Below are 13,524 nucleotides of genomic sequence, written 5' to 3'. Positions count from 1 at the left end.
GGATCAGAGTGATGTTGGTTAGCTGGAAAAAACACCAGAAGAAATAGCAGAGATGATATCTTCACAATTTCTCTTTCTCCAGGTTCACCACCTAGGAATTTTGTTAGCTCACTTGCATACATCCAGATAGCAGCAGTTAAAAGTCTGCATTTTCATCTTTGCTTTGTAAGGAAGTTTAGACCTTTCCTATCAGATATGGATTTTGTCACCCTCTATCCATGCTTGTCTCATCTCCAAATTGGGAGTGGACCTAGCTACCCAAGAAGCATCTGTCTGTCCACAAACATGATCTCTTAACAGTAATTTCCCACTGGAACTATGAAACTATAACAGAAGGGGGCCTACCTCCCACCTCCCCAAGCAGCAGCAATGTGAGAAGCTGGAAGTAGCAGCAGCCACTGCCAAAGTTAAAAGAAAAGGAGGACTTGTGGCACCTCAGAGACTAACAAATTTATTTGAGCATAAGCTTTCGTGAGTCTCTAAGGTGCCACAAGTCCTCCTCTTCTTTTTGCAGATACAGACTAACACGGCTTCTACTCTGAAACCTGCCAAAGTTAAGTGACTTAGTATTGTTTAAGACCCTTACCCAGTGCTAAGGACACTGCCCAAATTATAAAATTTACAGAGACAAAACACATTCAGTGTCCTGTTTCTTCTCCAACAAGCTTTTGTCTGTCATTTATCTCTGCCTACGTCCAAACAAACAAACAATCAGCACAATCTGACAATAATGAAGCAAAAATTACTTTACTGTAGGTCAAGTACATCCCTTAGGCTTTGAGATTTGAGCTTCTCCTACCCAATAATACCTGCTGGATGAAAGACCCTCTCAATAACACAGAGATGTGGTGGTAGGGAAATCAGACGTGCTTATGAATTTTTTTCTTGGAACCTCTATGCCTGACAGTCAAAAAATAGGAAGCCCCTTTCCCCCTTGAATGGAGAAAGGGAAGTTCTTATGGATCCATACCTGGCCTTACAAACTGCCACTAGCACCATCTTCCAGAATTATAGCTTCCAAATTTGAAAAAAAAAATTATATAAACTTTAGTTTTTAATTAAAACTATTTCAAAAAAATTCGATTTGCAAGAAACTTATGACCTTTTTTATAATACTCCATTTTCTCAGTCACACTATTATGGTTACACTGAAAATTCTCTAAGTGAGGATCCTGCTGTTACGTACAATTTAATTTAAAAAAAAAAAAGTCGCAGGGAGGATCAATAACCTTCTTGGCTTCTTATTGTCAAATACTCAGGATTACAGAAAGGCAAGCTTACCTATCTATACAATAACTGGAGTTCTTAGAGATGTTTTGTCCCCATGGATGCTCCACTTCTGGTGCGTGCGCATTCCCTATGGGTAAGGCCCTGCTAAATTCAGAGTCCATTTTGGTAAAAAATTGGACAGGATTTTAAAAAGCGTAAATTTCATGATTTCAGATATTTAAATCTGAAATTTCATGATGTTGTAACTTTAGGGAGTCATGGGATATCATACAGGAAGATCTGGATGACCTTGTAAACTAAAGTAATCGTAATAGGATGAAATTTAATAGCGAACAGTGCAAGGTCATGCATTTAGGGATTAATAACAAGAATTTTTGTTATAAACTGGGGATGCATCACTTGGAAGTAACGGAGGAGGAGAAGGACCTCGGAGTATTGGTCGATCACAGGATGACTATGAGCCACCAATGTGATATGGCCGTCAAAAAAGCTAATGCGGTCTTGGGATGCATCAGGTGAGGTATTTCCAGCAGAGATAAGGAGGTGTTAGTACCTTTATACAAGACACTGGTGAGACCTCATCTGGAATATTGTGTGCAGTTCTGGTCTCCCATGTTTAAGAAGGATGAATTCAAACTGCAACAGATACAAAGAAGGGCTACTAGGATGATCCGAGGAATAGAAAACCTGTTTTATAAAAGGAGACTCAAAGAGCTTGGCTTGTTTAGCCTAACCAAAAGAAGGCTGAGAGGAGATAGGATTGCTATCTATAAATATATCAGAGGCATAAATACCACACAGGGAGAAAAATTATTTAGGCTCAGTACCAGTGTGGACACAAGAACAAATGGATATAAACTGGCCATCAGGAAGTTTAGACTTGAAATTAGATGAAGGTTTCTAACCATCAGAGGAGTGAAGTTCTAGAACAGCCTTCCAAGGGGAGCAGTGGAAGCCAAAGACATATCTGGCTCCAAGACTAAGCTTGATAAGTTTATGGAGGGGATGATATGATGGGATAGCCTAATTTTGGCAATTAATTGATCTTCAACTATTAACGGTATATATGTCCAATGGCCTGTGATGGGATGTTAGGTGGGGTGAGATCTGAGTTACTATAGAGAATTCTTTCCTGGGTGTCTGGCTGGTCAGTCTTGCCCACATGCTCAGGGTTTAGCTGATCACCATATCTGGGGTTGGGAAGGAATTTTCCTCCAGGGCAGACTGGCAGAAGCCCTGGAGGTTTTTCGCCTTCCTCTGCAGCACTTGCTGGAGGATTCTCTGCACCTTTAAGTCTTTAAACCACAATTTGAGGACTTCAATATCTCAGACATAGGTTAGGGGTTTGTTACAGGAGTGGGTGGGTGAGATTCTGTGGCCTGCGTTGTGCAGGAGGTCAGATTAGACAATCATAATGGTCCCTTCTGACCTTAAAGACTATGATTCTATGATTCTGCACTGCTGCAGACAGCAGTCAGTCAGAGAGTGGTAGACCAGTTCTAAAGGCAGCGCTGCCGCCAGCAGCAGCACAGAAGTAAGGATGGCACAGTATGGTATTGCCACCCTTACTTCTGCATTGCTGCCTTCAGAGCGGGGCCCTCAGTCAGCAGTCACCACTCTCTGCCAACTCAGCTCTGCAGACAGCAGTGCAGATGCAGATGCAAGGGTGGCAATACCACGACCCCCCTACAAATAACTTTACAATCCCTCTATCCCACACAACCTCCTTTTGGGTTGGGACCCCCAGTTTACGAAATTCTGGTCTCCCCCATGAATTCTGTATAGTATAATGGAAAAAGTACACAAAAGACCAGATTTCATGGTCCGTGATGCATTTTTTCCCAGATGTGAATTTGGTAGGGCCCTACCGATGTAGGATGACCAGATGTCCCGATTTTATAGGGACAGTCCCGATTTTTGGGTCTTTTTCTTATACAGGCTCCTATTACCTCCCACCCGCTGTCCCGATTTTTCACACTTGCAGTCTGGTCACCCTATACCCATGGATCTGTACCTTCATCATACATATCCTTGTGCTCCACTGTGAGCGTATAATAGGAAGCGATGGACCTATCACTGCTTCAGTTCCTTCTCAACCATGAAGTCGAGGGGGAAGGACTCCAGACACAGAGGGGAAGGATGGCAGGTAATGGAACACCCATAGAGACAAAACATCTCAAAGAACCTCAGTTACTCTACAAGTAACCTCCTCCTCCCCCAAGTTATTGTCCCAATTGGAGCTCTACTTCAGATGACCCAAAAGCCATCCATGAATTATGGAAGGGCATTTTGAGGAGGCAGATTCAGTACAGACTGGACACCAGTCTCACCAAAGGCTGCATCTGCCCTGGAAACATGCATGATAACATAGTGCTTGGAAAATATGCACAGACAACCATCTGCAATTAGTATGTTCTTAAGTATGGCTATAGAGGTGCATTGTGCCCTAATAGAATGGGCAGTCATCCTAGGTGGGGGGATGCACTCCAGAAGCTTTGTAACATTCTAAAATGCAACCTGAAGCTCATTTCAATACTCCTTAGGTGGAATCTGGCATCCCTTCATTCACTCTGTGGTGCTGTGTAGTATCCAAAATATTGGGAGATTCATGACCCTCAAACCAAAAGATCAAAATAGCTGCTTGGGAAGAGTCACTAACTGAAGTAACACAGATGACGGCCCCTTTTTGTGGAATCTGGAGCTCTTCCTATGTGGTTCCAACTAGTCTTTGCAGGGGTTGTCACTTGAGTGGGCAAGACCATTGCGCTGTCTGCAACTTGTTATATTTCTCTTCATTGTAGGGATGTAGATGCCAAGAGATTGCAGGGTCCCGCTAGAGTTCTTCAGTGAGTGAAGGGATTTGTCTGTTGTATCATTGAAGAGCTTGGGCTCTTTGAAAGGAAGATCCTCCACTGTATTTTGGACCTCTGTGGGGAGACCAGAGGATTGCAGACAGAGCTTGATGCATAATTATAACATAAATTGCCAAGAACAATTTGTGTCAGCTGCATGTAGTGAAGCCTGTAGAGAAGCTTTGGCAATCATCTGGAGAGCCTGAAATGGTTTCTTCTGGTCTTGAGGCAAATAATAATCAATGTGAGTATTTGCTGTAATTAATAAAGTCATGCTTTTGCCATCAAAGCACGGTAGATGACAACCCTGAATTGTAGACTGGCCAAAGAGTAACTCTCAAGGCCAGAAAAGTCCAAGCATTTAAGTTCTGTATCATGAGAGGTTGATCTGGATCAATGCTGTCCATTTCTCTCATTAACGGCATTGACTACCAGAGAGATATGATTGCTTTCCATAAGTGCATAGGAAGGATAAACACCAGGGAGGGAGAAGAGTTATTTAAGTTAAGGAACAGTTGTTGCCACAAGAACAAATGGATATAAAGTGGCCAACAAGAATTTTACGATTGAAATTAGATGACGGTTTCTAACCGTCAGAGGAGTGAAACTACGAAAGTTAGCTAGCGCACACTGTGACAATCCATCACTAGCCACAGATGGTTGAGAAGGAACTTGAGCAATGGTGGGTCTGCCCCTCCCTGACAAAAAAAATCTCTGTATGAAAGTGCATAGGTGTGTGCACACACCGTAGTGGAGCACCCATAGGGACAATAAATCAAAGGAGATCATGCCTTCTTAAGTCACTACTCTGGAGATCCATGAAAACACAAAAAAAATTTGAAGGAATTCAAAAACATCCTTCATCTTAGTTGACTGACTTTATGCATCTTTTGTAACTTTGGTGTTCAAACTTCAGCCACTTAGATCCATAGTTTTTTTATTATTATTTTTGCTGCAATGGCGGTAGCATATCTAGTACTTGACTAGCATATCATAGAGACTAATATTTTCCTTTCATAGATCCAGGTTCTGGTGCAGAACAAGACCTTGTCTCAGTCTGAGTGGTGGTTACAGATTATAAATCAAATGACAGCCAGGACCTGTAGGACCAATAAACTGCAGTCAGTCTCTGTGGCCTGCTTCTTTGCAACCAGTGGAGCAGGTGGGAAGCCACAGAGCAGTCTTTTGACCATCTTAGAGGTATGGCATCCAACTTCTCTACCTCCAGGTTTTTTTTCTTTTCAAGCACTGCTCCATTTTTTGTACTGTTACTATACAAACAAATCCAACAAAGTCTGAAGAACTGATTGATCCAGCTACATTCTCCTGGGCATGTATCTTTCCTGCTGAGCAAAGAAAGGATGTGATGTTCTCTTTCTATAAAGTGCCCTGAGGGAAAAGGGAAAGTTTTTGTTCTCAAGACATTATCAACGTCATTTCTCTGAGTCAAAAAAAATGCTTAGCCTCTTGTGAAATTACATAGGCTATGGTGGTGGTATTTTCTGTGAGGATCAGCACATGATCAGGAGAGGATGTTGGAAATGAGGGAAGGCTAATCTGATGGCTCAGATTTCCAGTCAATTAAGTCTCCTTTCTCATCCTTGAGCCAATACCACTAGAGCCACCACAGAGTTCAAATGCACCCTTCATTCTTGGAAACTACTGTTTCTCCAATATTTGAGGTTACGTCCACTAGCAAAGGGACATTACAATTGGAATCAGCATGTATGTTCTTCATCTACCTGTTTGCCAGGTTTGCAAGACAGCAGTGCCAAATGAACGGTGTCCACAAAGGAAACCAGCAGATCAGGACCTGCGGTAAGTATGGTGGCTGGATGAGTGGTGACTGGGTCATTTAAACAATCTTTTCTAGTTTCTCCTTCAAAATGAACATTTTTGTCCAGGACAGTATCCAGAACAACTGTAGGTCATCAAGTCTCCAAGGTTGCAGCTGACTCCTTACCCTATTTAAAAGGAAACCATGTTCCTCCAGACATGATACAGTTGCCATGAATTCTTACATGACTTTAGACAGAGAGGAATCGAATGGTTAGACATGTATGTTCTGTTCTCCAAGAGAATCATGTTGACAAGGGTCTTTTGTAAATACCCGTGGAAAGGTAGAGACCAAAAGAAAGAAACTGGTATTGTTACTGCCCTTCATATTAGCAGAATTGTGGGTACCTTCAATGGTTCTGCTGTATTAATATGCTAAGGTAGGCCTCTTTACGAATATCTTATAGATGTCACGAAGTCACCTTAGTTACATCATCCTTTCATTTTCTTTATCTATTTTGACTTTCTTGTGGATTTATTCAGACTTCAGGTCCATGATGCCTTGAGTGTCTCCATTCCTCTTCAGCATCTCAAAGGAGATAGATTCCATAGCACTGATCCCTGGATGGAAATAGGTTAAAGGCTGAAGAACAGAGCTAAACTTTTAAATATTTTAGTGTGAGTGTGTGTGTAAAATTAGTTTAGCATAGAACATCAAAAAGCCTTATGTTGCTAAAAGATTACTTGAATAAGCTTCCAAAGTCTCTGCAACAAGCAGACACCTACGGTCTGCCATAAATTCAAATCTGAAAGCAGAGGACTTTAGAAACTTGTGCTGAGAGGTGACTGCTAAAAGACCCAATCTGCTTCTAGTCACACAGGGAAAAGGAACATCCCATAAAGAGGGATGTCAGGAGAAAACACTGAGACTAAGTAGTCCCTCAGCTGATCTGCCTTAGGCTGAAGGAGACTTAAGAGCAGTTTTGCTGAATTCAGGAAGTTGAACAGCTTATTTTTGGAAGTGTGTTTGTAAGAGGATGGTAATGTAGTTAGTGTAATTAGGAGCTGAAAGCTCACACAAGGCATTATAATTTTTCTTCTGCTGATCCTTGTAACTCCCTGCTCCTGTCAAGCTGACTAACGTGCCTCTGTATTGTCAGGGGCAATTTACATTAGTACACTAGAAAACTGCATGACAAACTATGGAACAGTGGCAGCCAAGCTTCAAAACCATTCAGACACTGTAGTTCCCTACTAAATCTCTCTCATTTTAACAGTTTAATGTGTAACCTACTTTAACCTCTCCCAAGAAATAGGTTTTCAAAATGTAAATGTTGGGTTCCATCGACGTGATCAGTTTGTGAATGGGTAAAACTGTTTGGAAAAGAATAATTCTCCACAAGTACCTGAAAATTTAACATACATACTATACTTAGAATAGTAAGAAAATCTGAAAAAAAATGAACACAGAAAAATTTAAAATATTGTTAGTACCTTAATGAAAAAATAATGAACATTTATTCAAGTACTACTTGTGAGAGACTGATTTACAACTTGGTTTATATCCAATAGCTTGTGTAAGTGGCAAACTCTTAAAAGTTTATTGCCAAATTGTTTTATGCTCCCCAACATTCCTCTGACAGATTACTGATTTTATTCTGACACCATCTCACCTTCGATTTGAAAATACTTTAACTAATTGCAATGACATTTATGCTGCCTGATAATGAGCAAAGCCTACATCATGTTATGTTAATTAATATCAGAGTGGATTCAGCCACCAGTTACAAACTACAAAAGCAGTATGTTCATCTTGACTTGCAATAACTTTTTTTAGCTCCACCTCTATATCATCACTTTCTCTGTTACACATGACTGCACAAAGAACACGGGACAAATTATTCGTTGGACAATTCCTTTTGTCACAAATCCTTTCCTCCCATCCTTTCAATAGGTACAGAGATAGTCCTATTATTAGGCCACAGTCTGAATGAGGCAATTTTATTTTATATCCTAAAATACTACTTTACTACTATCCTCAGAGACCAGATTCACACTTCAACAAACTTCTACTTGGAAGAGCCTACACTGCCATTGGAGATCTACACTATTTAAAAAAAAAAAAAAACATTCAGAAGTGTTTTCACATGTTTTCTTTGCTCAGTCTGTTATTTCACCTTCTTTAAAAAGAGAAATTCAAGCAATTTTTACAGATAGACTAACATCTAATTTCAGAAAACTGAAATTCTTTTTTTCTACGTTATTACAATCACATCTATGTTAAACATCTCACTGTCTCCTATAAAAATAGGACACTAGCAAACTTTTTTCATTACCAATGCTACATAAGGACACTAGCTCCACCTAGTGTAGTGTACAGTGATACAAAATGCAGACTTCATAAAGTTTACCTGTCACACTTGCAAAATACATACAGCATCCTATTTGGTCTTGTTTTCTTTTTTTGTAGGGACACTAGATTTTTTAATATACATATTGCTCCAAGTTATCTTCCTCCCATTTTAAGTATTCACAAATGCCTCATTTCAACTTCTTCCTTGTATCTGTGAGTCTACTTTTGTACAGGTTAAGTATACAAATGACAAAACAACTCATGTCTCTTTTTTTAAGGAAAACAAAGAATGATCTTAAGCTTCTACCATTCATTTTGTACACCAGTAGTACATTGCCTGTAGCTACACATTTTGTCATGAAAATGTATAGGCAATATTAAATTACACACAATGCCTCAGGCAACATCAGTAATTAATTCTTATTGCTCGTGTTGTTGTTTTTTAATGTAAAAGTTACATTACAAAAAGATTACTTACCAATAACTGTAGTTTTGAGTGTATTGCTCCTGCATATCCACACTCTTGGGATGTATGTGTCTGCTGCTTTCAGCTTGGAACCATCTAGAAAAGAAGTGCCCACAGGGGACATGCAAGTGCCCCCTCACAGATCGAAACACTGGAAGCAAATTTATAAAAGGGTCCAAGTAGCCGTTTCTTCCATTAGTTTAAAGAATCCATACAAGGATACCAAAGAAGTGGGGAGAATGGATCTTCAGAGGCAATGTACTGGAAAAATGCAGTTACTGGTAGGTAATCTTTTTCTCCTTTAAGAATTGCCTCTGTAGATCCCTATTTTTAGGGAATTAAGTGCAGTAGCCTCTCAGGAGAAGAGCTGAGAATTCAATGATAGTTGCCTGACGGCTCTCCCAAATTGATGAATCTAGAGAACAGTACTCTGTACAGCTAGAACTGTAACTCCATATAAGTTTATATGACAGACACATTACATAAAAATGATTTTGAACCTGCCTAGGATCCAAAAGAATGAGTGTTCAATCCTACAAATACAGGGCCTCCAACTAAAATTATAGCAAATCTGAATCCAAGCCTAATGCATTTTGAAACTCTAAACAGAAATGGATTCCCTTTTGGATTTTTCACTAAAAGCTATATATTAGCTAGATGACTTCTAGATGGGTTTTCTTCCTTCCTCTTTCTAAACAGTAGCATAAGGCCCTATTAATATTATGAATATGTTATCTACTTCCCACAGTAACATATGTGGTCTAGGGAAAAACATTAACCATTTGAGGTAAAAATAGGGGGTGATACTTTTAACCCCTGTAAGGAAGGTCAGCCATTAAAACCTCCAGTTCATTCTCCTTGATGAGGTTATAGCATTCAGAAAGGCAGTTTTCAGGTTTAAAGGTGCCTCTATTAATGTTGTAAATACTAAGTTTAAATCTCCCGATATATACCCTGCTCTTCAACTGGAGAGTTAGTGAGCATTTTAAAAAGTATAATGTAATGGAAGATTAAAACTTGGAACAGTAGGATCATATGCAAAAATAATGTACATAAGCATCCTAGCAGTGGTAAGAGACAAACCAAATTTTTTTCAAATGAGACAGTCAAAAGTCTAAGGAACTGGTGTTGATAAAGGTCCAAATTGTTATCTAACCCAAAGAAAATCTCTTCTGCTTCAAAAAACATTCCTTGTTGGAAATTTTCTAGATTGTAACTTTCTTGCACGTTCTTCTGAATCTGCATCCTTCCCGCACAGTCATATGTCACTTAGGGTACAAACATGTGTTCACCATCCCTGTCTATCATGCTGTTTGCCAAAATTACTACCTTGATGTGTTTCTATAACTGAACTCTTTTACAAGGATAGATTGCTGGCCTATTGCTCAACCTCCAACTGGTCCGGCTTGGGTGGTGCTGTCGGGAGTTAAAACTCCTGCTGGCAGAGTGCTCAGGGTCATTGGAACACAAACTTTCTCTCCATCTCAAGGTGTAGTCCACAGGGAAGGCTGGACTTCCTTAGAACACTCAATGTCAGAATTTTACAAAATACTCTGAACAGACTAAGATCAGAATGAAGAATGTGGCTGTGCTCCCAAGAGAAAATTCAAAAGTAATTAAGAGGAAACAGAAGCATCAAGAAATACAGAAAGTCTGAATACTTAAATTGATGAGCCCAAGTAGGAGCTATGAGAAATAGGTACATCCTTGTAATTTCTGATTTTCCTGAGTATGATCAGAAGTAGAAACAGGGAGTCTTGTCTGCCATCCAAAATAAAGAGGCCCATTAGCATATACAGGTCTACCCATGTACTTGATCTGGGGTAGGGTCACCTCATGATAATTCTTGTCTCAAAGAGATGCAAAGATGATCCCATTTCCTACAAAATCCTTCAGGAATCACTCATGTTACCATTTATGTCTTCTTCTGACACCTGAGACTTGATAAAGAGAAGTTGGATTAATCTGATGAGCCACTATTACTTTCACCAGTTTTTTTCTAATACAGACAAGTTGTTCACAATACTGATCAATTTAGAGAATGATTCCCTAAGTGGAAGAGGAGAAGGAGATGATGGCTTGTTCTTCCCAAGAGCAGGCAAAGAAAAAATTACACATTTTACCAAACTCCTCAGTACCTTTTAGTCATGATGGAAAGACTACAAAAAGGGTCATGTAAATGAAGGTCCAAATGACCATAAGGACAAAATAATGAAATGGATCCCAGAAGAGCTTTTCGGTGTGGGGCAGTGTATCAGGGTGATGCTTCCTACTCACATCTGATGAAGCTAAGGTCAACCATGTCAGTTATTAGAGCAACAATCTGTGTGCCCTGATAATCTCCCTTTTTCTTCTTTATTCCAGAAAGATTTGGCACAGCCCAGAGAAGGAGGCATCTGCTTAGTATGTTGCTCCAGTGCCATCATCAGATTTGAGGTCTCCACTCAACTTGAAGCAGCTTTGTTCTGAGGGAGCTAAATACAGAGGTATTGGAATTGAGGCACTCAGTGAGGACGGCACCAGAATCTGCAAAGTCTACAGATCCCCATTCATCATTCATCATGATCATTCATCATATCATTCCTGCCAGTTCTGAAAACAATCCCCAGGAGAGTTCCTCCTCTTCTCCAGAATGATTCAACACCCGTGGAAAGAACATGTTCACATGCACCAAAAGCCTTGAAGTTTAGACTATGGCTGTGAGAAGCCTTAGAGTGCATCTCTGAGAAAGTACAGTGCTGTAGACACATCATAACCCCAAAGGACTCCATAGCTGAGGAAACCTTGGGAAAGACCACCAACCTTTCAATGGTTCCTGAGGGTGATCATATAAAAGAAGCCATTGATGGTTCTAGAACCAGCAGGTTGAGATGAGAAGGTACTCTTCAAGGACTAAGCACCAAATACACTTTTGCTCATGTTCCTTATCCTGGGAGATAAGTCATAAAACTCAGAGCAGCATCTGGGGAATGACCCACCCTCAAGAACAGGAAACACTGGATGTATCTGTCTGTAGTGAACATCTTGACTTTGCAGTATGGGCACCAATTAAAGCCTGTGCACTCATTCTTGTCAGCCATACAAAACCAGGAGGAGAGAACTAGAGCCAAGAACTAGCCAGAAAAACCTAGGACAACCATCTGCACTGACTGAAGTTGGGTCTCATCACCTTAAGGATATAACACTCAAGTTTTTCACGCAATGGCAGAAAAGTTACCAGAAAAATTAAGTAAAGAACAAAGCTACACTTTTCTTAAAAACTAAAGTATGCACAAAAAAATTACAGTGCAGAGAGACAGGAGCACTAAGATGGTTCAGTACCCACAATGAAGTACTAACAGAGTGGTTTGGTCTATGAATCCCCTTTTACAGTCTTGCTCCGAATATCTGAGTGCTGCAGAAGGGTGGTTATGCAACCCCAAAAGACACTGCTTTTCTAGATGGTTCTCAGTTAAAGGCCTTGGAAAACATCCCAAGAGCTGGGATCTACAGAGACAATTCTTGAAGAAACAAAGGGTTAGGAAATAAATTGAAAGCACTTTTAAATCAAGTTAATTATTAGTAGAAGAAGTATAGCAGCTTAGCCATTCAGAAAAGCATTTCCTTCCATCAAAAGTATATTAAAATCAGATTAAGAGAGAATACATTTGAAGAGAGCACATATTTCTCTCCATAAATGGATTATCTGAAATAATGCATAATGTAATGTGACAAGACTCAAATTTATCACCAAATAAAGGATTTTTTAAAGTTTTACTAATTCCAGTAATAAATATTAAAATTTGGGTTAGAAACATGTTTTGATTTATTTAAACAGAATTTTTGGTCTAAATAAGGAAAAAACTTGTGCTCTCTCTGGATGGGTGATTAAGTCTGCATTTGTTAATACCCAAATTTGGTGCCAACTAAAATAGAGCCCAGTCCAGATGTTGGTTCATACATGTTCAGTTGCAACTGTATTATCAAGTCAGAAATTGCCCTGTTTAACTTCAGCAAGGCTTTTCTCTGACACCTCTGCTAAATTAGCATCAGACTTAAAAAGATTTTCTCTCAGAAGTTAAACAGATAGTATACAGGCTGCCTTTAAACAAAACTAAGGTTTACCCATTCTCATTTAACATGCCTTTTCCACGTAACACACAAACACACCCACATACCCCCCCTTGTTTTCAATTTCTAGAGGTGGGGTTTTATTCCACTGTTATAACTTCATAGCAAATGACCTTCAAACTGGTTAACATGATCAGAAACGTAAAACAGGATCAAGAAAGGATCACCCTGAAAAGGCATCTATGGAGGGCAGGCTTTAGACATAGATATTTAAATGAAGAGGGAAAAGGAAAACTCCAAATGTTAGTCTAGCCTCTATGGCATAGAGCAGTGGTTCTCAACCAGGGGTCCGGGGACCCTGAGGGTCCGCCAAGCATGGCCAGGGTTAGACCCCCTGGGGCCCAGGGCAGAAAGCCAAAGCCCCTCTGCATGGGGCTGAAGCTCAGGGCCCTGAGCCACGCCACCCACGGCTGAAGACTAAGCCTGAGCAATGTAGCTTTCCCAGGCAATGCTTGCTACCCCCAACACCATTCCTGGCTTTTATATGCAGAAAACTAGTTGTTGTGGCACAGGTGGGCCATGGAATTTTTACAGTATATGGGGTAGAGAAAGCCTCAGAAAGAAAAAGGTTGAGAACCTCTGGCGTAGAGAACACAAGTCTGATAAATAGGTACTGTATATAGTAGTTCACTGGAATATGTAATTTACAGATAAACAATGGTGTTCAGTTGATCAAAAACGAAAGCAATGTAGAAGTATATATTATCCAATCATACCATTGCCTTTTTAAAAAAAGA

At 40.0% G+C, this 13,524-nt stretch overlaps 1 protein-coding gene across 4 annotated transcripts in view; it reads right to left on the bottom strand.

Moving 5' to 3' along the window:
* NIPBL (NIPBL cohesin loading factor) overlaps positions 1-13,524 on the bottom strand; it is a 294,436-nt gene that overhangs the window by 117,530 nt on the left and 163,382 nt on the right. The gene's annotated exons all lie outside the window — the stretch shown is intronic.

This window comes from Lepidochelys olivacea (assembly GCF_965140295.1).
Source record: "Lepidochelys olivacea isolate rLepOli2 genome assembly, chromosome: 5".
NCBI lineage: Eukaryota > Metazoa > Chordata > Testudines > Cheloniidae > Lepidochelys > Lepidochelys olivacea.
Note: the sequence above shows the minus strand (reverse complement) of the source record. Positions and strands in the feature narration are given on the sequence as shown.